The sequence below is a fragment of the Sus scrofa genome, chromosome 14 (assembly GCF_054392235.1).
Source record: "Sus scrofa isolate SSC_HxYL_T2T_F1_AM1 chromosome 14, Sscrofa_HxYL_maternal_Yorkshire_Landrace_v2.0, whole genome shotgun sequence".
NCBI lineage: Eukaryota > Metazoa > Chordata > Mammalia > Artiodactyla > Suidae > Sus > Sus scrofa.
Genome location: NC_139396.1, coordinates 50,982,377 through 51,006,116, shown reverse-complemented (window position 1 = coordinate 51,006,116; position 23,740 = coordinate 50,982,377). Strand labels below are relative to the sequence as shown.

Below are 23,740 nucleotides of genomic sequence, written 5' to 3'. Positions count from 1 at the left end.
CAGAGACTGCTGCTCCTCATCTTCCACCCCCCCCACCCCCCCACAGAGACGGAAACCCCCAGGGAATCCCCCAGGACGCCAACATCCATCTGGGGCCATCCTCTCTCTGCTAAAACAACAGCAGCAAACAAACAATAGCAATGAGACCGGGTGCAGAGGCTCAGCAGCATCCTGGACAAGTCTCCCAGCACCCGGCCTCCGAGAATCTCAGGAGCGGGGCGACAGTGGTCAGAGGAGACTATGGTCAGGGTGGGGAATCTGAGGTTTGTGGGGACAGAGCTGGACCCCGTCATCTCAGGGATGAAGCCTATCACTTGAAGGAGAGATCACCACACGCAGGCTGGGGTCCGAGGGCACAGCTGGCCCAGGGTAGATGGGGCAGGGGTCGGGGGTGGGGGGTGCTACGCGAAAGGCTTATCAGGACCAAGTGGACAGCAAAGCATTGTTCAACATGCCAGACTGCGCCAGGCCACATGGGACAGCGTCACAGACTTTTTTTCATTTTTTTTCTTTTTAGGGCCGCATCCACGGCATACGGAAGTTTCCAGGCTAGGGGTCAAATCAGAGCTGCAGCTGCCAGCCTATGCCACAGCCACAGCAACACTAGATTTGAGCCGCATCTGCAACCTACACCACAACTTGTGGCAATGCCAGATCCTTAATCCACTGACCAAGGCCAGGGATCTTATGGAACCCACATCCTTGAAGGGACTATGTCAGGTCCTTAATCCACTGAGCTACAATGGGAACTCTGTCACAAACTCTCTACCAAACTTATTTCAGAAGTACCTGTCTTATTTGAGCCTTGCCAACCCAAGGGCTGACCAGACATTCTGGGGGCATGGGTGATCAGCTCAGATCACCACTCAGGGGAATGGAGTTGAGGGGCACAGCTGAGGGTGGGTGGCGGGGCAGGGCTGGAGTACAGAGAAGCTCAGGGAACTTCTAGCTTCTCTGAGAGCTCAGATGGGGCTTCCCAGAGGCGGTGCAATGGTCCTGAGGTTTCTGTTATCTGCTCTGCCCCTGGAAAGCGGGCCAGTTCTCTGGAGACTTTATCCAAACAGCTGCCTCCAACTCCAGCCATAAAGCAAGGAAGTTGGGAAGCTGGTAATGGAGCTCTCCCCTCCCCCACATGACCATAAATCCTGGGCAGCCCTCTACCCAGACACATCAAAGGCTCAATGTCTCTCTGAAACCACACCCAGGTGGTGGTGTGGGATATAGGATCTGCTTTTCAAAGGCTTAAGGACAGGGCGGGGGAAAGGGATGGGTGGGGTGACAGGACTGGCAGCCTTGGGGGAGGTAGCCACACATTTATCCAGAACTGGTTGAGCACCCAGTGCCAGGTTGGCAGGGGCCGGGACGGCGGAGGGGGGACGGACTACGACACCCGCCTCCTCCTCCCTTGATCAGGGAGAGGTGGAAGGGCCCTTCCTAAGCCTGGGCTGAGGGCCTACAGACCAAAGGAAAGAAGTGATGAAGAAACAGAAGGTTCCTAAAAATCTCCCCAAACCCCTAACACCAGCCATTAGACCCCAGTAAGCACTGGCCTGGACTGTGTGCTTAATCTCTTGGGCAGACAAGGACACTGGAGTCCCTGGGTGGCTTCTAGATGACCAGAGACCCTTCCATTGTCCCTGGCCACCTGCAGCATACCCCCCCCCCAGGGCAGAGGAGAGAAGTCCCTGTGCTTAAGGATTGACAGAGGCCCCAGGAGAGCATTGGCTCTGTGACCCTCCCAACTCACAGCTTTCCTGAGCCTCAGTTTCCCTAGCAGTGCGGAGGGATCATAAATACCTCCCTCAGGGAGTTCCTCTGAGGTTCCACAGGTCACAAACCAACTCGTATTGTTCAGTGGGTTAAGGATCTGGTGCTGCTGTGACTGTGGTGTAGGCTGACAGCTGCAGCTCCGATTCAACCCCTAGCCTGGGAAGTTCCACATGCTGCAGGTGTGGCCCTAAAATGCAAACAACAACAACAAAACCAAACCAAAAAAACCACCTCCCCTCAAAGGACAGCTGAAACAGGCAGGTTAAGGACCCGTGTGTAACTTGGCCTGCTTAAGCTCATTTCTTTTCTTTTTTTGAGCTCATTTCATCCTCGCTCCCACCCTAGAAGGTGATATTTTATGGTTCCCATTTTGCAGAGTATGACTGATGGGGCCCTTTCCGAGGCCACAAAGCTAATACCCATTTGACTCCCAGGCTCAGGGTCTCCACTAGTCGCCAACCTGCTTTCTGAGCCACACGTGTTAGGCACTGGCCATCCTTCCTGCTGAGCACAAGCACAGGGGGAGCAGGTGGGTGAGAAACCGAGGCGGGAGCCAGGTTGGCCAGCAATGCTGGTCCCTCTGCGGGTTAGGGACAAACAGGATAGAGGAGGCATCGGAATGCCTCTGGGGTTCCCACAACCAAGCTTTCAGCTTTCCATCTGCCTGGGCAGGGGAGGGAGTGACTTCCACAGGCCCCAGGACAGACCCAGGGGCCAGGCTCTGCCACTGGGTCCCTTGTGTGCCTCTGCACACCTGTCCCCTCACCCAGCTCCATGGCGATCAGTCTCCTATGATGCTGTGATATAACAGGCAATATATTTGGGCTTCATCTCCCAGTACCCGTCACGGAGCTCCTAAAATCCTTGTCATTTCCTGGATGAGTGTTTATATAATGCTAATGAGATGACAGGGGCTGGAAGCCAGAAAGACCAAAGCATGATGAAAGGGCCAGAACTTTCAGCCCTACTCCCCGACCTCCAGCAGGGGAAGGGGCTGGAAGCTGAGCTAATGCCATAGAGTGAAATCTCCATGATAGGTTCTGGGAGCTTCCTGTGGATGAGCACATCAGGAGGGTACGGCAGCCCAACTCCACGGGGGCCCTTCCGGACCTCGCCCCAGGGACCCCTTCCTCTGGCTGTTCATCTCTGTCCTTTATCACATCCTTTATAACAAACCAGTAAAAAGAAGTAAACGTCCCCTGAGCTCTGTGACCTTCCAGCAAATTATTAAACCAGAGATGGGGGAGGGTAGGAACCCCAATTTGGAGCCAAGTCAGAAGTGGGTAGCAGAGTTCCCCTTGTGGCTCAGCTGGTTAAGAACACGACTAGTATCCACGAGGATGCGGGTTTGACCCCTGACCTTGCTCAGTGGGTTAAGGATCCGGCGTTGCCACAAGCTGCAGCATAAGTCACAGATGTGAGTTGGTGCCGGTGTTGCTGTAGCTATGGTGTAGGCCAACAGCTGCAGCTCCAATTTGATCCCTAGCCTGAGAACTTCCATATGCCATGGGTGCGGCCCTAAGGGAAAAAAAAAAAGAGAAGTGGGGCATACAGGACCCACTACCAGTGACTGGGGTCTGAGGTAGTGGGGAACAGTCTTGTGGGACTGAGCCCTTGAGCCAAGGGGTCTGAACTAACCCCGGGAAGTTAACATCGGGATGGAATTGACTGGTAGGACATGAGAGTGGTGCCCACAGAGAAAGAGAAAATTGCTTGGTGTGGAAAACCCATACATCTGATGTCAGAAGTGATGAGCAGAGAAACAATTTTCCTTTATTCTCCATCAGAGAAATGAAGGACTCAGACTGGAATGACCTTTAGAGGCTCCTGGCTGATGTCAGGGCAGTGCTGGACTTCTGACTCACATGGTTCTTAACAAATACCACACCTTCCCCCAGAGGCAAGATCAAGGCCACACAATCTCTCCTTTCTTCTATTTATCAACAGACACTTGTGGAATCATAAATACATGACAATATTTACATGACCAGATTAACTTCTGGGTTCTGAGGTTCACTTGAGCAAACATGTTTATCTTTCCATCAAGCAGCACTTTGAAAGTCACTTCTTTTTCGGGGCGCTGGAACTCACAGCACAGCATCTGCAGTGTGAGGGTGAGGACGAGAAAGTGGCAGGCTGGGCGGGGTGCTGAGAGCCACACACCAATATCCTTTTACAACCGGCTGATATGGAGTCAGAGCCTGGAGTGGGACGCCCGGGTCACAGGCTCAGCCCCTTGGGAAGCAGTTATCTCGGCGCTAGACCAGAGCTACTGGCAACAGCTAGACTTGCTGGACAAAGTCACCCCTCTGGTGACAAGGGGACTGGAGCAAGTCTGGGCCCCTCGCCTGGCCCTGCCATCTTTAGAAACCCTCGTCTCTCAGGCAGGCACCCACATGCGTACATCCTGGATTTTACAGGCTGAGTTAAAAAACAAAAAAAAATTCTTTCAGGTACTCAACACTGCAAGACATCGTGATGCTGCCACCAGCCTGCCCCCTCCTCCCCCCGCCTCCGACCTGTCAGCCGCATGAAGTCAGATGAAGCCTTTTCTAATACACACATCAGAGCATGACATGCCTCTGATTTAAGCCCCTCAGCGCTCCCCCTCGGTTTTCAGGATGACATCCACTCTCCTTAACCAGCGCACAAGCCCCCTCAGCCCTCCACCCTGCCCTGGCTCCTTCCCTGGGCTCAGCCAGTGCTCCCAGCACAGCCCCCAACCCCACTGCACCTCCCCCTGGCCTCTGTGCCTTTGCACTGGTGATTCCCTCTGCCAGGAAGGCCCTGCCCCACCTCCTGGCTGGGGTGAACTTGGCACTCTATGGAGTCCAGCTCAAGAGTGAGGGCCCAAGGAGTAGCCCCAGCCCCTCATCGTGTCATGGCATCACAGCTGCCTGCTGACTCAGTCCTTTTAGGTGGCCAATGAGCTCATGAGAGTGGGGACCAGACCCGATTCATCTCTGCAACCCCTGCTCTGAGCCCACACTTGGGGCTGAAGGACGGGTACAAGCAAGTGCCGCCCACTCAAGAAGCCAAAGTGGGCCGGTGGTTCCATTTGCCTTCCAAGATCTAAAACCCCGAATAACCTTGGGCAGGGGTGCAGAAGTGACTTCGCAGGATTAAGCATCATGTTCTTGCTCCAGCCCTGTGTGCACACGCCCATGGGCTTTGTTCAACGAGGCCTCGGAGGGGAGCTGGCTCATGGGAAACCACGTCCCACAATTGGTGACTGCACAGCAGGGATATTTTATTCACGAGGACGTCACAGGATTCTCACCAGCCTACTGACTCCTATCCTTTTCCACAGAAAGTGTCTCCTGGGCTCACGTCCTGGTCCTTGCTAGGTGCCAGCCCAGGTATCTGCTGCTGCCTAGGAGGGGGCATCAGAGGTGGGGAGCAGGCAGACTGAGGCAGGCAGGTGTGAGGAGGGGAAAGAGGCCAGGAAGCCCCCGGACTCCCTCCTCTTGCAACTGTAGGCTAAACAGGGGTCACTAGGTGGCTGGCCTTGGCTGAGCAGTGAGGACTAGGGACCAGGAGATAAACAAGGCTGAGCTCTTGTCAGGAGATCCAGAAGAGAACACAAGCAGAAGACAGAATGTGGCCTGAGAAAGCAGGGGAGCTGCCCCGCAGGCCCAGAACCATCCAGGCCCAGCCCTTGTCTGCCAGCCGCTCTGCCATAGGAGCCAGGCTTGTGGAAGCTGGGTGGCTGAGGATGCTGGACTGGGACCACTGGCTGGCCCCCTTTCTAAGCTCCTAACAAGCAGGCACTGAATAGGAACCACCTCCAGGGAGTTCCCGCTGTGGCTCAGCAAGTTGTGAACCCAACTAGTATCTACAAAGATGTGGGTTCAATCCTTGGCCTCACCCAGTGGGTTAAGGATCTGGCACTGCTGTGACTGGCAGTGTAGGTTGCAGATGTGGCTCGGATCTGGTGTTGCTGTGGCTGTGGTAGGCTGGCAGCTGCAGCACTGATTGGATCCCGAGCCTGGGAACCTCCATATGCTGCAGGTGCAGCTCCTAAAAAAAAAAAAAAAAAAAAAAAAAAAAAAAAAAGAACCACCTCCAGGAGTCCGCCCCTCCATGCAAGGTCCCGACAGATAAGCACCCTCCTTCCCTCTCCTCCCACAGACCCCTCCTCCTGCCCTCCTCTACCACACGGCCCCCCCCCGCCCAGGGCACAAACGTGCTTTGGGAGGGAGCAGCAAGGAAGTCTGTCTTCCCGCACAGCACAGCTCAGTGGCGGCGTGGCTGGGGAGGTGTTCCAGCAGACTTATTTATAGCCAAGCACCCCGGCCGCGCTCTCCAGCGCTGCCTGCCTCGCTTGCCTGCCTCGCTTGCCTGCCTGCTTGCCTGCCTGCCACTAGGGCTTTTCAATCCATGTCTATATTTATCCCTCGAAGCCGTTGGGATAATGGCAAGGCCAGAAATAGCCTTGAAGACATTCACGTGAAGATGATGGACAGGTGTCCGGCTCCCACTGACCTCGCCCCCTGCATCTGCCACTTGGCCCTGGGTAACAGGGAACAGCTGGATGGGGCTGGGAAGGCAGTCGAAGCCAGATGGGAACAACATAATCCCTCTTTCCCTGCTGTCCGTGGTCCTCTGTGGTGATGCAGTGGACAAGTCCAAAACGATACATCACAGCTGCCGGGCTGCAGGGAGACCAAAGTTGACATGGTCCCCTGACGGACGTCAGCATGTTAATCAGCTCAGAGAGAGAATGGAGACTCAAAGCAGCAGGCATGAGGGCTCGGCCAGTTCCCAGGCACACGCTTACCAAAAGCAGGTCACCCATGCACCAAGGTTGCAGGGAGACGCCCTCCCGGCTTCCCCCCTCCCACCAGGACACAGTCACAGGGCAGTGGAAGTGTGTGCACCGTCTTCTGCCTACCCGGCCACCTTCCACCTCCTGGAAGGGAAGACAACTCTAAGACAACCTGGCAGGTCAGGAAAGAAAAAGCAGGGACCTTAAGGGAACTAATGGGTGGCTTCTGCTTCTCAGCTTCAGCGTCCGGAAAGAACTCACCATCTGAGATCAGATGCATATCAGAGAGAACAGTGCATCAATAGAGGGAGGCACAGGGTGCAGCCAGAGCCGAGAGAAGGCAGCAGCCAACTACCTGATGGAGAAGATTTCATAGAAAAGGGGGCATTTCAGTAGGGTTTTGAAGGATGCACAGGAGTTTACCAGGAGAAAAGGGGAAAGGCACAGGGAACAGCATGAACCCAATGCCTTTACTACTCAAAATGTGTAGTATGTTTGTGGAATGGGAGAAGGGCCAGGTGGCACCAGTATAGGGTCAAGAGTGGTGAAACGGACATCAGATGGGGAAGAGGCTGGACCCAAACACAGATCTGATATGCAAAGTTTTTGAGCACATGGGATTCAGGAGACTCACCCAGCACCTTGTGGCTGTGGCTGTGGCCTTACTAGGATATTCTCTGACCTATCACTGCTCCTAACAGGGAGGAGATTTTTTTTTTTCTCTTTTTTTTTTTCTGTCTTTTTGGCATTTCTTGGGCCGCTCTTGCGGCATATGGAGGTTCGCAGGCTAAGGGTTGAATCGGAGCTGTAGCCACCGGCCTACGCCAGAGCCACAGCAACTCAGGATCCGAGAGCCGCGTCTGCAACCTGCACCACAGCTCATAGCAATGCCGGATCCTTAACCCACTGAGCAAGGCCAGGAATTGAACCTGCAACCTCATGGTTCCTAGTTGGATTCGTTAACCACTGCGCCACGACGGGAACTCCCAGGGAGGAAATTTCTGATCTCATGCTGCCCCCCTCCTATGACAGGGCCCCCCACCCTGCCCAGATCTCTAGCCCTGCAGTCCCAACTTATGTCTGACTCTCTATCCGTCCCCACCTCCCATGAGCCCCAGCCTGTGCCAGGTCTCCCCAGGGGAGCCCAGGGCCCTAGGAGCACCCTCCCAGGAAGGAAAGAACCCCAGTCTGTGGAGTGACCACAAAGTGCTGGGTGCTCTCCCTGGAGGGCTCCATTTTGGTTCTATGTAATCTTGGAGACTGGACAAGATAGGCGTCAACCTGTCCATTTCACAGATGACGACATGAAGCCTCTGGAAAGTTGAACCTCCCAATCTTCTAAAGGCTATGCTATAGTTGGGAATGGAGCTGGGTTTGGAATGAGGTTCATCTCAACTCTGTAGGTAGCAATTTTCAGCTTCTTCCTTCCCTCCTGGAAATCCTTGATGTGTGTGTGTGTGTGTGTGTGTGTGCACGCGCGTGTGTGCACACATGCTGGACTTTTACAGCTTCTAGCCCTCCTTCTGGCCTGATGGCCATTTCACCATGCTCAACCTCACACTTATGCCACCTAACCTTTCTCCCATTTCCCAAATAAACCACATATTTTGAACACTAAAGGCTGTTCCCTGTGCCTTTCCCCCTTCTCTCCTGGTAAACTCCTGTGCATCCTTCAAAGCCCAACTGAAATGCCCCCTTTTCTATGAAATCTTCCCCATCAGGCAGTCAGCTGCTGCCTTCTCTCTGCTCAACACTCTCTGATATGTGTCTGATCCCAGAAGGCAAGTTCTTCTCCCTCACTGGGCCCCATTACCTGGCAGAGTAAACATCTGCTCGATGAGTGACAGCACCCAGAGCTGTCATTTTTGTCCCCTACTCCAATTGTTTTCTAAGCATGGAACCTCACACCAGGACTCCCTTGAGTGATCAAGGCAAACAACAAGCCCAGGTGCTCCTGGACTCTGCCTCCCCATCTGGGTGGCACACAGGCTGCCAGGCTTTCCCCCAATCCTCAGAGAACACCCAGTGCTGCCAGGTTGGGGAGCTGCTGCTCTCCCAGGGCTCCCACAGCAGGACCACCCCTGGGTGAGTGAACAGGTCTGTCTTTGTGCCTGGGGGGCAGCAAGGCCCTGGGGACTCCAGGCCACATCAGCAGCATGGGGGCTCTGGGGACAGTTGCTGAACTAACTCTCTGCATGGGGGTGGGGGTGGGGGGCTCCTGCTGGGGACACAGCCTCCTCGCAGTGGTGGATCACAGAGCCGGAGCCTAGGTGCCGAGGAAGGAACAGGGACCACACAGGGCTGGGTCTTGCTGCTTCTGAATTATCCAAACTGCTCCTGATTCTGGAGGCCTGGCTCCAAACGCTCCTTGCGTCCCTGGGTTTAAGGTTGAAGTGCCTCTTGGAGTTGAAGCCAGTCTGGGAACCACCCGCAACCTCACAGAGCACTGTGCCAGACCCTCCACATGAAGCTAGATTCCCAGGGTGCCAGACGCCTAGAGGGCCTTCCCGGAGGTGATCAGAAGAAACCCTGAAAAGAGGGGCACCCCAAAAGCAAATTCTGCATCCTTTAAATCATCATGGGTATATTCCCTGAAGTGCACTCACAGTCCAGGGAAAAATACTTAGAACATCAAACACAGACACAGCCCTCACCAAGCATTTTATAAAGATATTCTTGGAGTTCCCACCACGGTGCAGCAGAAATGAATCCAACTAGGAACCATAAGGTTGCATGTTCGATCCCTGTCCTTGCTCGGTGGGTTAAGGATCCAGCGTTGCCATGAGCTGTGGTGTAGGTCACAGATGTGGCTTGGATCTGGCATTGCTGTGGCTGTGGTATAGGCCGGCAGCCATAGTGCCAATTAGACACCTAGCCTGGGAACCACCGTATGCCGCAGGTGCGGACCTCAAAAGACACACACAAAAAGATACTCTCATTTAATCCCTATGATGACATGCAGAGAGCATTAATCTTACCATCTTACAGATAAGGAAACGGAGGCTGAGAGAGGTGAAGGGGCCAACTCCCCCAACTCCCCCAGCCAGGTCTGAACCCAGGCAGCTTAGTCCTGCATTAACCACCACACTATACAGTTCTCCAGAGCAATGTTATAAAACAGCGTGCGCTGAAAAACGGGACGGCCACCTTGGAAAAGTCTGGCAGTTCCTCTGAATGTTAAACAGAGAATTACCGTATGACCCAGCAAGTCCCCTCTGAGGGTCATACCCAAAGAAAATGAAACGTAGGTCCACCCAAAAACATCTGCATGAATGTTCACAGAAGCATGAATCACAATAATCAAAAAGTGGGGGAGTTCCCGTCGTGGCGCAGTGGTTAACGAATCCGACTAGGAACCATGAGGTTGCGGGTTCGGTCCCTGCCCTTGTTCAGTGGGTTAACGATCCGGCGTTGCCGTGAGCTGTGGTGTAGGTTGCAGACGCGACTCGGATCCCGCGTTGCTGTGGCTCTGGCGTAGGCCGGTGGCTACAGCTCTGATTCGACCCCTAGCCTGGGAACCTCCATATGCCGCGGGAGCGGCCCAAGAAATAGCAACAACAACAACAAAAAAAAAAGACAAAAGACAAAAAAAAAAAAAAAAAAGTGGGGAAAACGTAAATCCTTATCAACTGATGTGTGGATAGATGAACAGCGGTCCACACACTGTGGAATGTTATTCTGCAACAGAAAGGAATGAAGTACTGATGCAGGCTACCACCTTGAAGAAGCTTGAAGAAGCCAGTCACTAAAGGCCACATAGCGTAGGATTCCATTTATACGAAACGTCCAGGGGAGGCAAAGCCATAGAGACAGAAAGCGGATGAGGAGTTACCAGAGGCTGGAGAAGGGAAGGGACAGCTAAGGGGTGTGGGGTTTCTTTGGGGTGGGGGGATGGTGGAAATGTTCTAAACTTGACCGTGCTGATGGTTGCACAGTCAGTGAATATACAAAATACCCACTGAATTGTACACTTCTTTTTTTTTTTTTTTTTTTTTTTTTTTGTGGCTATGCCCATGGCACACAGAAATTCCTGGGCCAGGGATTGAACCTATGCCACATTAGAGACAATGCCGGATCTGTTAACTGCTGTGCCACAAGGGAACTCTGGGATTGTATACTTTAAAATGGATGAACTATATGCTATGGGAATTATATCTGCATTGAGTTTAAAAAGAAACTACGCAAAACCAGAGGTGTGTAAGCCCAGCTGCTCGGGGAGCCAGGGCAAGGGAGTCCCTTCTGCCTGCGGGAGGGGCAGCCTGGGCATCTGGGTCGCCACACCTGGCATTCCGCTGGCTTTCCATTCTTCTGCAAGCTGGTCCTGTCCCCTACCTCCTATGTCACACGTGAGACTCAGGACATGGTACACACTTATGGAAGACAGGCTGAGGCTGTCTGTCCTCCAGCACCCTCCTTGGCACTGTGCTGCCCTAACTCCGAGTGCGCAGTCCTCCACAGATGGAAGGAGCCATTCTCCCCCAGGCCCTGCTCCCCACACAGACACGGAGAGCTCTGCCAGTCAGGTGCATGGTGCCTGTCCCACAGCAGGGCAGACCCGGGAGCCTCAGCTGACTCTGACGGGTAGGGTTCACTCACGTTAGGAAAGGAGCCCTGATATAAGGAGCACCTATTAAGCGCCAGGCACCAGGCAGGGCGCCCCACACCACTTCTCCCCTCTGGTCACATTCTTTTCAAATCTAGGTCATCTTTGCAAGATGCTTTCATGGTTCAAGAAAACAGGCCCATGACCTCAGATGTCCCTTGCGATGGGAGTAGAGTGCACGCGTCACAGGGACGAGGCTAGCCCTGGGGCAATGTGTGACGCTGGCGGAGTCCTTCTACTGGGAGGCCAGCTCCCCACCGTCACCTCATCTGGTCCTTGCCCGCGTGGCCCACTTCTCGGGTCCACTGAATAAGCTTATTCACAGGAAGGTACCAGGGAGGGCGTACGACACACTTTCCAAGGGTGTTTATAACTTGAACGAGAACTGGATGGAAGACATGGAGGGAAAGGGGGAGGCATGGCCCTCCTCCCAAGCCCCTCAAAGTGCAGCTCTGATTTCTACCTCCAGCACACAGCACCGCTCAGTCACACATTAGAAAAATAATGAGCACCCATTAGAAAAATAATCGCTGGACTTAAGGCAGCTCCTTCTACCTGGGAGCCTGTCTCCTGGAAAGCATACTGGGCAGACAAGCCAATGGACTCACTTTTCTCAGGGACACTGATGCCAAGAGATGTGAATCCTGAAATGCACCACCAACGTGCATTAGCACCTGACCTCAGCTGTCCTGGAGAATGGGTGCACCTGTCGGTGGTTTGTTTGTTTGTTTGCCACACCCATGGCTTGTGGAAGTTCCTGGGCCAGGGATCAAACCTACACCACAGCAGTGACAATGCCGGATCCATTAACTGCTAGGCTACCAGGGAACTTCCTGCCCAGGTTTTTTTGGTTTTGTTTTCTGCCGTCCCCCTACCTCCTCTAGCCTCCAAGGAAGATGCCAAAGAAAGGACAGGGGCTGGCCTGACAGACTCAAGCCTCACTTCAGCTGTCAGGCCAGGGATCTCCCACCTCTGAGCACCGCACTGTTATCAGCCCTGTCCTGGGCTCACCTGTGGTCATCAGGGTGCTCACCAGACCCAAAGGCACAAGAACAGCTTCTGGACGGCAGATACAGCTCTGATTCAACTCCTAGCCTGGGAACCTCCATATGCTGTGGGTGTGGCCCTAGAAAAGACCAAAAATAAAACAAAACGAAAAAAACAAACAAACAAAAAAACCAAAACAGCTCTGGAGACAGCCCATAAGTTGCTCCATGGAAGGAATTCCAACTTGGCTTCAACAGTACAGTACTTCTGTTGTGATAGGGACAGAAAAGTTAAAAGGCTGAAAGAAAAAAATCAAATGGAATTTTCCCTCTTTGGCCTCCACAGAGAGGAAAAGCAAAATCTCTCTTTACCTTCCCCAGATAACCCATGCACCAAGGAAACTGAGGATGACACCCAGATCCAAGCTTCACCTTCCGATGGCCTTCTGGATTCCAAGGACCACCAGTGACCTTAAAGCCAGCCATTAGAGCAGGCAGGCAGTCTAAGAAAAGTTACCTGCTCATCACCCTTCACAAAGAAGCACACAGGAAGTCCCCACAAGAAAAGGTTGCCTCCCGGGGTAGGGGACACCTGGGTCCTCACAGTTTAAATGAAGCCTGTGCCTGCTGACTTGGCTCTAGGCAGCAAGATTCCAGCCCCCACCGACACTCCTTGTCAACTTTTATTACAAGTGATGACTCGTAGTTTAAACAGAGCACCTTGGGGTACAGACAGAGGCCTGCATTCCCTGGGGTATCTGGTGGCTGCAGTGGCTGTTTAGCATCCGTCCTCAGACAGAAAGCCTGAGTGTGGACAGCTCTTGCACGCAACTCACATGTGGGCCCGATCACCCACCATCACCAGAGGCGTTCCTGGTTCACCTCTCCATCTCCCCAGGCTGTTAGGTCCTGGAGAGCAAGGATGTCTTTGCTATCTGTCTATCTCTCTATTTTGCTTTTTAGGGACGCACCGCAGCATATGGAAGTTCCCAGGCCAGGGGTCAAACCTACGCCACAGCCACAGCAACACAGGATCCGAGCCACGTCTTCGACCTATACCACAGCTTATTGCAATGCCAGATCCTTAGCCCACTGAGTGAGGCCAGGGATCAATCGTCACGGATACTAGTTGGATTCTTAACCCACTGAGCCCACAATGGGAACTTCTCAAGGACGTCTTATCTTTGGGCTGGCACTTAGTAGACACTCAATAAAATCTTCAAAAACATGCACAGGAGCATTGCCTCCGATCAGCCCAAGCACTCAAACATGACCACCAAGACCTCTGCCCACCTGAGATCGAAACACAAACCCAGAGAGAGTCGTTCAAGGCCCAGGGCACCCAGAATGGTCAACATACAATACCCCAGATTTCTGCCGGCTCCTGGAGTGTGCCCAGACCCCATGCTCAGCTGCAGCATCGGGGGCCAGCCATTCTTCCCTGGGGCCTCAAACCCCTGCAGGTTTCCTCCAAAAACCATCCATTGGTTCAGCTACAAAAACTGCAGTATTGGAGCCAGAAGCCCAAGTCTTGGCACTGACACTGACCGGCTTGCTGTGTGATTCTGGACAAGTAACTTCCTTTACTGGGCCTCAGATTCCCCACAGCTTAAGTGAAAAGGTGGCACTAGATGACTTCTTGGGTCCTTCCAAGTCCATGAGAACCTGCTTTTTAAAAGACCACGCAATAGGCTTTTCACAAAGATGGCGCCAAAGATGAAGAAGGAAGCCCCTGGCCTTCCCAAGGCCGAAGCCAAAGCAAAGGCTTTGAAGGCCAAGAAAGCAGTGTTGAAATGCGTCCACAGCCACAAAAAAAAGAAGATCCAGACGTCACCCACCTTCCAATGGCCCAAAACACTGCAGCTCAGGAGGCGGCCCAAATATCCTCGGAAGAGCACCCCCAAGAGAAACAAGCTTGACCACTATGCCATCATCAAGTTCCCCTCACCACTGAGTCAGCCAAGAAGGCAGAAGACAACTACCTTGTTTTGTGTTCACTGTGGATGTCAAGGCCAACAAGCACCAGATTAAACAGGCTGTGAAGAAGCTCTATGACATTGATGTGGCTAAGGTCAGCACTCTGATCAGGCCTGATGGAGAGAAAAAGGCATATGTTCAACTGGCTCCTGACTATGATGCTTTGGATGTTGCTAACAAAATTGGGATCATCAAAACTGAGTCCAGCTGGCTAATTCTAAATATAAAAGTCTTCACTAAAAAAAAGTAAAAAATAATAAAAAAATAAAAGACCACACAACAGGGGAGTTCTCATTGTGGCTCAGCAGGTAGAACCCAACATAGTGTCTGTGAGGATGCAGGTTCAATTCTTGGCCTTGCTCAGTGGGTTAAGGATCCGGCATTGCCATGAGCTACAGTGTAAGTCTTAGATGCAACTCAGATCTGGTGCTGTTGTGGCTGTGGCGTAGGCTTATGCCACAGCTCCAATTCGACCCCTAGCCAGGGAACTTCCATATGCCTCGGGTTCGGCCCTTAAAAAAAAATAAAAAAAGCTACGTGGGATCCAAGCCCCGTCTTCGACCTACATCACAGATCATGGCAACGCTGGATCCTTAACCCACTGAGCAAGGTCAGGGATTGAACCTGCAACCTCATGGTTCCTAGTTGGATTCGTTTCCACTGTGCCACGACATGATCTCCTTTCCAGACTTACCTTTAAAACACACCTGGAGCCCACCTTCATCACCTCCACTGTTGCCACCCTGGTCCAGCACCTGCCACCCCACCCACTGCATCTGTCTCCCCACCAGCTTCCCTTCACCCCATTCAGTCTATTCTCAACAGAGCAGCCAGAAACCATCCTTCAGATCCTGGCCCTTCTCTGGTCAAACTCTGGGGTTGCACCACATCTCACTCAGAGTCAAGGTAAAAGTCCAGACAGGATCACAAGGCCCTGTTAGATTCAGGCTCCCATAGTTCTCCAACCTGCTCCCCTGCTCTTCCTCCCCTCGCTCACTTACTCACTCACTCAGATTTCTTTAATACCCCAGACAAGCCCCCGCCTCAGGGCCTTTGCACAGGCGGTCTCCTCCACCTGGGAAAACCTCCCAGCTCTCTCTCTTACCTCCTTTAGACCTTTGCTTAAATGTCCCTGACTTGGAGTTCCCATTGTGGCTCAGCGGTAATGAACCCTACTAGTGTCCATGAGAACACAGGTTCTATCCCTGGCCTCACTCAGTGCGCTAAGGATCCAGCGTTGCCGTGAGCTATGGTGTAGATCACAGATACAGCTCAGATCCCGCACTGCTGTGGCTGTGTTATAGGGTGGCAGCTGCAGCTCTAATTTGACCTGGGAACTTCCATATGCCATGGGTGTGGCCCTAAAACCAAAAAAATTAAAAAGTCTTGAGAGGCCTTCTCTTCCCCTGTTCATTTAGCTTGGCTCTCCATCTGATGTACCTAAATATTTTACTGCATATTTTGCACACTGTGCATCTACCCTTGCTAGAATACAAGCCCGGGAGAGCCAGAGTTTTAAATGCTGTATCACTCCTTTATACCCAGTTCCCAGAATAGCAGCTACTCACTAAATACATGTTGAATGGCTATGTTTTGATCGTCTGTGGGTTCAACCACACTGCTAAAATGAAAAGTCTCAGGCCACACACCCTTCCAGCTTGAAGGACATCATCTCAGGAGTTCCCCAGAGAATCCCAAGCTCTGGACGCCATCTCCAGGAATCAAAGTGATTGTTGCAGGCAGGTTCGCAGCTCAGGAAGCACGCAGAGGAACAAAGCAAGGAAATTACACAGACCTGGTCTGGTCCCTGGGAGGTGTGAGGGTCAGTTCAGAAGCAGACGCTTGAGGTGCCTCCTGGCCGGGCCAGAAGAGGTTATCAACATGGGCGTGTTAGTGTACCGGACACCCATTGTGGGGAAAGCACAGGAAAGAAAGCTCAAGCAGCGGGCTCTTCATCAGAACCAACAAAAGGCAGGCGGGGGGATGGGAGAGCAGGAGGCAGCCAGAAGCGGGGCTGCCACGCTAAGAGCCTGCAGGCAGAGCTCCAGACAAGCCCTAGCCTGGCCCAATGAGGCTGAGACAGCACCACACCCCAGCCTTGAGCAGTCTCGCAAAGGCTAATAAGCCAGCCACTCCCCCGGCCCTGCTGACCCCAGAGTGTGTGAGCAGGGGGCACTCAAGCCTGGCTCTCTGGAAGATGCTTGTGCAAACGTCCACAGTGACTGGAGCACAGACCAGAAACAAAGCCAGAGAAAAGCAGCTTCTGCCACTGGATGAAGATGAAGTGGGCTCTCAGGAAGATGTGCGTCAGCAAGGCCCAGAGGGCAAACCCAGGGAGTGGGCACTCAGGGCTCTTGGGAAAAGGAAGAAGGCTAGATTTTTAGCAGGGCATCACTCACAGGGGCACAGAGAGAAGGGGAAGGTCAGGCAATCTCCCTCCTGCAACCCGGGTCCTGGGCAGGGCTGGCTGGGTGCCAAGGCATCGCATTAGAAAATGGAATATGGATGGAAGCGATTAGGACGAGACATGGGGGAACGTGAGATCCCACCCAGCTGCCTCCCAAATGCTGTGAGGGGACAGCAAGGGAACACAGGACAAGCCCCAGTCTTTGTGCCTCAGTCGTGGGCTCCTGGCCCTCTGTGCACATGTGCAGCCTCCTTCACTGGCTGCAGCCTCTAACTTGCTACCCATCACAGACCTAAACCCCGGGAGCAACCTACCAACCCTCCTACGTGGGGCTGGGGTCCCTGAGGGGTGGGCGGTTGAGCTTCCACTGGTGAAGAAAAGAAAACTTACCCCTCCCTCGGCCTCCATCCAGGGGCCCAAGGGGAGACAGGGAGACCAGCACAGCGGTGGGGATGAAAAGTGTGTCTGTTGCTGCTATGGTCTGAGGTGCTGCCCTTATCATCAGCCCTCTTCCTTCTCAGGAGACAGTGACCTTGCTGAGGACTTAGAGTAGACAATGGCAGGAAGCGCCCCTCCCAGTGAGCGGGGGAGTCAGGAAGGAAGTGACCCACACGGAGCCTGGGCCCCAGGACCCTCCCTGTTGAGCCCCCACCCCAAGAACACCTAACTGTGTGTGCTAAAAGCTCTGCTCACCTGCTCAGAATGGCAGATGTCCCTAACTTGGACGGGGTGGGGAGGCGCTAAGGGTAGATGCTCTTCCGACTGGGACCCCTTCTTTAAGGCAGACCCTCTGCAGATGGGTGTCTCCTGACAGGTTGAGCGGATGCAGAAGACAGCCAGGCTGGGTTGAGCTGAGACAACTCCAGCTGCCCCCTGCCCTCCCCCCGCCCCACCCCCACCTCCTGGAAGGAAGGGCTCCGAGTTCCTCCGGAGCAAGGAGCTTCTCTAAAAATAAACCCTGCTCCTTAAGTCCTTTCCTTCCCCAGCCCCCTGCGGAGGAGAAGACTTCACATCTCAGGAGGGCTGTCTCTCTACTCCCCACTCCCACCAACTTCTGCCATCCAGGGCCCAGTGGTCTCCATGGCCAATAAGGCCACAAACTCCCAGGAGGAGCTCGGAGGCAGGTAGGGGACAACCGAGATCATCCCCATTGCGGGGGAGCCTGTGGTGGAGGCGGGAAGAGGGAACCTCAGGGCACTGGAACAGCATATGCAAAGTGCAGAAGTGAGAGCGTAGAGCGGGTGCTGGGCCAACACCAGGGCAGAAGCGCCACACAGGCACCTGGGAGCGCACCTGGTCCATACTAGGCACTCAGTAAACGTTTGCTGGGAAATGAACGTGGCTGAGGAATTCTAAGAGAGGGCCTGCAAATGAGATGGGCTGTAAGGCCACCTTCTCTAACACCAGGGAACCTGGGCATGCGGTTGTCAGGAAGGACAAGAACCCCTTCCTGTAGAAGAGGAAACAGGAAGCAAAGGCTGTGCTAGAGCAGAGCCCCTCCAACCCACGTGAGCTGGTATCAGTGCTCAGGCCAGGTCGTGCAGGCAGAGGAGGGCTCACCAGGCCCCCCGGCCAGCAGGACAGCGAGTGACTACAGAGAGGCTGAGAGTCAGGGCCCCCACGCCCAGGCCAGCCCTCCCCACACCCAGCTGCCACCTTGGAAAGAATTAACACAAAACAAGCAAACAAAACATACAACCTAGCACTCTCCCTCCTTAGCACTTGGAGGCCTTTTCACAGCAACTGAAAAGAATGAGCAATTCTAGGAGGCAGCCCACAGAGCTGATGCGGAAACACAGAGTGAGGGGCCCGCAGCCAAGGCCTTGTCTGCTGCACCCCATTTTCCAGGGAGGAGAGGAGGCCCTGGGGAGGGCCGGAACTCACCTGGAGCCAGGCCCCCCAGGCCACGGGCAAGTCCAGCCATACTTGGAAAACCATGTCATGGGCTTCAGAGTCTAGACTTGGAGTCCATTTCCAAACCCACCACAGATTAGCTGTGTAACCTTGAGCTAGATACTTGCCATCTCTGTGCTTCATGTAAAGCGGGTATTGTTAGGGCTTCTGCACTGGTTATTATGTGCCTGGCACTGACTCTGCTCAGTGAGGCCTGTTCCTGAGGCTCGGGACCTACAGTGAAATAGGACAGGGATGGACTGGAAACCCAGAGCGGGGGTGGGGGTGGGGGTGGGGGACCCTGCTCCTAGACTCAGGGCAGGAAAGAAAGAGCCAGGTCCCTGGGAGATTCAGCCACTTGTCCTGACTCCACGGAGGACCCCAGCACACCACAGTCCCCAGCCTGTTTCTCATCAAAGGAGGTGTTACCTGAAAATGCATGTGCGCATGCAAGCGCTGACACAACACACACACACACACACACACACGGTTGTTTCCGTGTTGCTCACCACGACTCATGGGAAAGGGTGAGGCAGCGCCCAGGCTGAGAAGCCCCCAATCTCCTGGCCTGTCTGGGGTGGGAAGGGCCAGGCTGAGCCAGGCCAGCCAAGAGAAGAGAAGGTGATCTCTACAGGGGAGAGTAACACAGGGCACCAGGAGAGGTTTAATTTGGAATCCAAAGCTACTAGAGACACAACATTAGTCCTACCTACTTGGTAGAGAGGAGTCAATATTTGCAAGGAATAGCATCAATTAATACGACCTACCCCCATGTAAGTCAGATGAAGTCGGATGTTTAGGAAGAAAGACATGGCAACAGAGTTCCAGCACCCCCAAACACCAAATCTGGAGGGGGGTCCTTACCTGTGGGTCTGGGGGAGAAGGCACTGCCGATGTCCTGCTCTTGGGGCCCTCAGAAGGGAGTCGGGGACGAGGACACACTTGCCAGCATCCTGCAGGGAGAAGCCCAGCGGGGGAAGGGTGAGATACGCGGCTGATTGATCACTCAGCACCGCCGAGGAAACTGACAAAGCCAGGCCTCATCCTGAGCAATGCCAGGGACCAGAAATCCAGATGTGCCCAAAGCACAGAACAGGGGAGGCCTGGCTAGAAGAATCTTCATTTGACCAAAGGGACCCAGTCCAGGATGCATTTCTGTAGGCAGACACACCCAACACTGCCCAGGGCTCCTCCTGCTAAGGAAGACTGCTCAGGGAACCAGAACCCACACCCCTGGCACATGCGGGAAGTCTTCTTATTTCAGAAGCCCAGCTCGGAGCTCTCAGCCTCAAACCTGAAACTTTTCACCCATCAACCTTTGGGACTGTGGGACCTCGGGAACTCAAGCTGCAGAGGGGAGGCAGGTGGAAGACAGGGCAAGGAGGGGGCACAACACACCAGCCCAGATTGCTCAGGGAGCAGCTGCCAGCATCTTGATGCCTAGGACAGGGTCACAGTCAGCATCTGGGGTGATGCAGATGACCCTCCCCTTCCTATCAAGCCCCTGAACTTAGGCAGTGTGTGCCTGGAGGCCCACGTCCGCCAGAAACCCAGAGATCAGAGACAAGCGCAACCAAATGAAAAAGGCAGCGAAATAGATGTCCTGAGTGTCCCAGGTGCAATCGCCTACAAGACGACCGTTTTGAAAAGGCACAGGTATCACTAAAGCCACCACCCAACCCAGGACTCCCAGCAGGACCAGGGATGCTCCCATGGCCCACATCTGCAGCTCAACACATATTCTTGTTTGTCTGACACATCTGCATCCCCTGTAAGGTGCCCAAGAGGCAGGCAGCAGCCCGGAGGCCTTCCAGTGACCAGGACAGGTAGGCAGCCCCCTGCGGACTCCAGAAGCCCTGACTGCTCCAGGAACTGATTCAACTCCAGAGCAAACCTACTCCAAGGGCTGAGGCCAGGCACCAGGTGCTCTGGGGACACTAGAGGTAAAAGAGGGGAACTTCACAGGGGCTCAGAACGACGAAAGTGATCAACTGCAGAGTGAGGATGCAGGCAGTAAGAGTTCAGAGGAGGAAGAGAAGCTAACTAGGGAGGTGAAAAGAACCAGCGACGGCACAGCAGTGGGAGGTGTGGCTGCAAGCCACAGAGACTGGCTTTTCACACGCCGCCCACCCCAGCACAGTCCCACACTCCCTCCTGGGGAAGCCACGGCCAAGTCTGCAAATTCCTCTTTGGGTCGAGACTGAAGGGGTTGAAGCTCCATCTTTGCCCTGCACCTCCATCCCAACACACACGCTCGACTCCCCAAAGAACAAAATGTCCCAAGGGTCCTGGGTTCCAGAGCCCTGCTGGGCACATGAGACACGCAGGCTCCCCTACTCCATCCCACCAGAACCCATAGCTCGCCCTGGCACACGCACCCTACCTCTGCAGGGTTTCTCCTCCATCCCACTTCTTAGCTTTCATCACAACACCTCCAACCCCTCTGGGAGGTCAAGACGAGTCTCCCCATTTGAGAAGTCAGGAAACCTGGCCTAGAGGGTTAGAGGTTGCCATGGCAACATAGTAGCCCCCCCCCCAACCGTGAAGCTTCTCCCAGGGTGAGGAGGTCAGCTGTGACTCATACCCGCCCAAAGGAGATCCGCAGGGGCAGCGAGAAAGGATGCATACTACTCACACAGAGGTGCACGGTGAGGAGAAGGTTTTTCTGACAAAAAAAAAAAAAGCATTTAAAATCCAAAAGGTTGAACACAGGGTCAACTTAAGATGTGAGGCAGCTCCTAGGAGGACAGTGCTTTAGGGGCAGGGGGCGTAAAAAGAACCTGGAAGGAAGTAGGAAGATGCTGCCAGAGGACCTGGGTTTCCTCCAGCGACCTCCCCCACAAAGAGCGAAAAGCACATTGGCCACTCCCTTAAGGGGAATGGAAAATCAAAACAGAACACAATTCCGCAGAACACAATTCTGTGCTGGGCTTTGTTGCATGCGTGTTCCAGGCGCACCTGTAGCTGGGCTCCTGGGGGGTCAGAAGGGGAGCTTCTGGAACTAAATAATGCATGATGTGTTGCTGTTTGCCAGGAACACAAAGAAAACACTGCATTTCTTCGAGTTCCCCTCCCCAGTTTTATTGAAATATAATTGACAAATAAAATCATGAGATATTTAAAGTGCATAGGGTGATAATCCAACAGACGTATGCATTGTGAAAGGGTTTCCACCGTGGAGTTTATTATTCTATCACCACATTTTTTTTTTAATTTGTGGCGAGAACCCTTAAGTTCTACTCTTTGCAAATCTCCCTTACACAGTACAGTGTGATCAACTGTAATCATCGTGCTGTATCTTAGAGCCTCTCTTTATAAGTCTTAAATCTAAATAAATCTTCAACGTGCCTCTTGAATGATTTGGAAAACTGCAGGAGGGAAAAAAGAAAAAAAAAAAAAAAAAAACACCTCCATCCTTGGAAGATAACACAGAAGTCAGAATTGCTTTCCTGAAAATTTTTCAGATCTCTAACTCTTTCAGTCAGTGGACATGAATTAGTAAGTGAATCTGTTTCTCTACACAATGTCTAATAATAGAATATCAGTCTCTGCTCATGCCCACTAAATAAATGTCAAACAAACACTTAAAGAATACTGGTTTGATGGGGTGCCAAATTTCTAGCTCGCCCAGACATCCACATGTCTCAAGCTGGCCCTGGTTGAAAGTACAAGTTCCAAATGAGTGGGTAGCACGGCTGGAGTTAAACACTGTTGTTTCCATGCCCCGTTGACATGGAGACCTGGAGGCAGGTGGCTAAAAAGAGGGACGGATGCAAATGGCAGTGGTACCAGGTTATTTGGCAACAGCTGGGGGCAGCCCATCCTTTGATCCCATCTGAAGGCATGGCTCCTAATTTTTGGATTTGTCGAGATGTAATTCACATGCCACAGAATTCACCCTTTTAAATTGTACAATGCAGCGGCATTTAGTACCTTCACAAAGTTGGGCCATCATCCCCTCTATCAAGTCCCAGAAGATCTTCATCACCTCCAAAGGAAACCCCATACCTAGTAGCACTCACTCCCCACACCCCCTCCCTCCAGCCCCTGGCTAACACCATCTGCTTTCTGTCTCTATGGATTTGTCTATCCTGGGCATTTCACATAAATGGGATCGTACAGCACGTGGCCTTTTGTGTCTCGCTTCTCTCACGCAGCATCATGTTTTCAAGGTTCATCCACATAGGAGCATATGTCAGTGCTTCATTCTTGAATAACACTGCATTGTGCAGATCAACTGTGTTTCATTTACCCATTCATCAGCTAATGGACACTTGGGTTGTTTCCACTTTGGGGCTATTGTAAATAGTGCTTCTGTGAAGATTCATGTACATGTTTTTGTGTGGACATATTTTTTTGGTTCTTTTAGGTACATACCTACAAGTTCTTAATTTTTAATAAAATAATTTAAAACAATACATTTGTATTTCTTTTTCTTTTCTTTTCTTTTTTTTTTTTTTTGCTTTTTTAGGGCTGCATCTGTAGCACATGGAGGTGTCCAGGCTAGGGATCTAATCGGAGCTGCAGCTGCCAGCCTACACCACAGCCACAGCCGCACCAGATCTGAGCCTTGTCTTGTCTGCAACCTACATCACAGCTCACAGCAATGCCAGATCCTTAACCTACTGAGCAAGGTCAGGGATAGAACCCTCAAACCTCATGATTTCTAGTCAGATTCATTTCCACTGCACCACGACAGGAACTCAAGACGTTTGTTTCTGAAAATATTTTTTTTTTTTAAAGTGTGAGAGTGAGTTTCTCATCCCTGTTCCCTGGCACCTGGTTCCTCTCCCCAAAGGCAAATTAACCTGGTTCCTCTGGTTAATTCTCCCAGAGATGCCTAGGCACAGTGTACACACCACTGTATTTTTTTTTTTTTTGCAGTTACTTTTATTTTTATTTTTAAATGATTTTTATTTCTTCCATTAGAGTTGGTTTACAGTGTTCTGTCAGTTTCTACTGTACAGCACACCCACCGTATTTTAGTTTTGTTTGTTTTTTCCTTTTTAAGGCCACACCTGTGGCATATGGAAGTTCCCAGGCTAGGGGCTGAATCAGAGCTGCAGCTGAGTCCTATGGCCACAGCTCATGGCAACACCAGATCCTTAACCCACTGAGCAAGGCCATGGATCAAACCCAAATCCTCATGGATACTTGTCAGGTTCTTAACCCACTGAGCCACAATGGAAACTCCCCATCCCGCTGTATTTTAAAGACAGCTGGCAGGAGGAAACCCAACAACTAGTTGAGGCTGGAAGCAGCTTATCAAAGCTTTAGAAAGGGCCCAGTCTGAGTTCACCTCTTCGGTCCCTCGGCACACCTGCCCCCAGGAAGCC

General features: G+C 52.7%; 1 protein-coding gene and 1 pseudogene across 5 annotated transcripts in view; one reads left to right on the top strand and one right to left on the bottom strand.

Moving 5' to 3' along the window:
* The window catches only part of PITPNM2 (phosphatidylinositol transfer protein membrane associated 2), a 155,977-nt gene that overhangs the window by 102,712 nt on the left and 29,525 nt on the right, over window positions 1-23,740 (bottom strand). For 4 of the 5 annotated variants that reach the window (XM_021074064.2, XM_021074067.2, XM_021074068.2 and 1 more), the window contains exon 1: window positions 19,269-19,357. The exons of the other annotated variant lie outside the window; for it this stretch is intronic. The gene's annotated coding sequence lies outside the window, so the exon portion shown is untranslated. Of the gene's footprint in view, window positions 1-19,268; window positions 19,358-23,740 lie in introns of those variants that run through there. 5 annotated transcript variants of the gene reach the window in all.
* LOC146396546 (large ribosomal subunit protein uL23 pseudogene) lies at window positions 13,826-14,354 on the top strand (annotated as a pseudogene).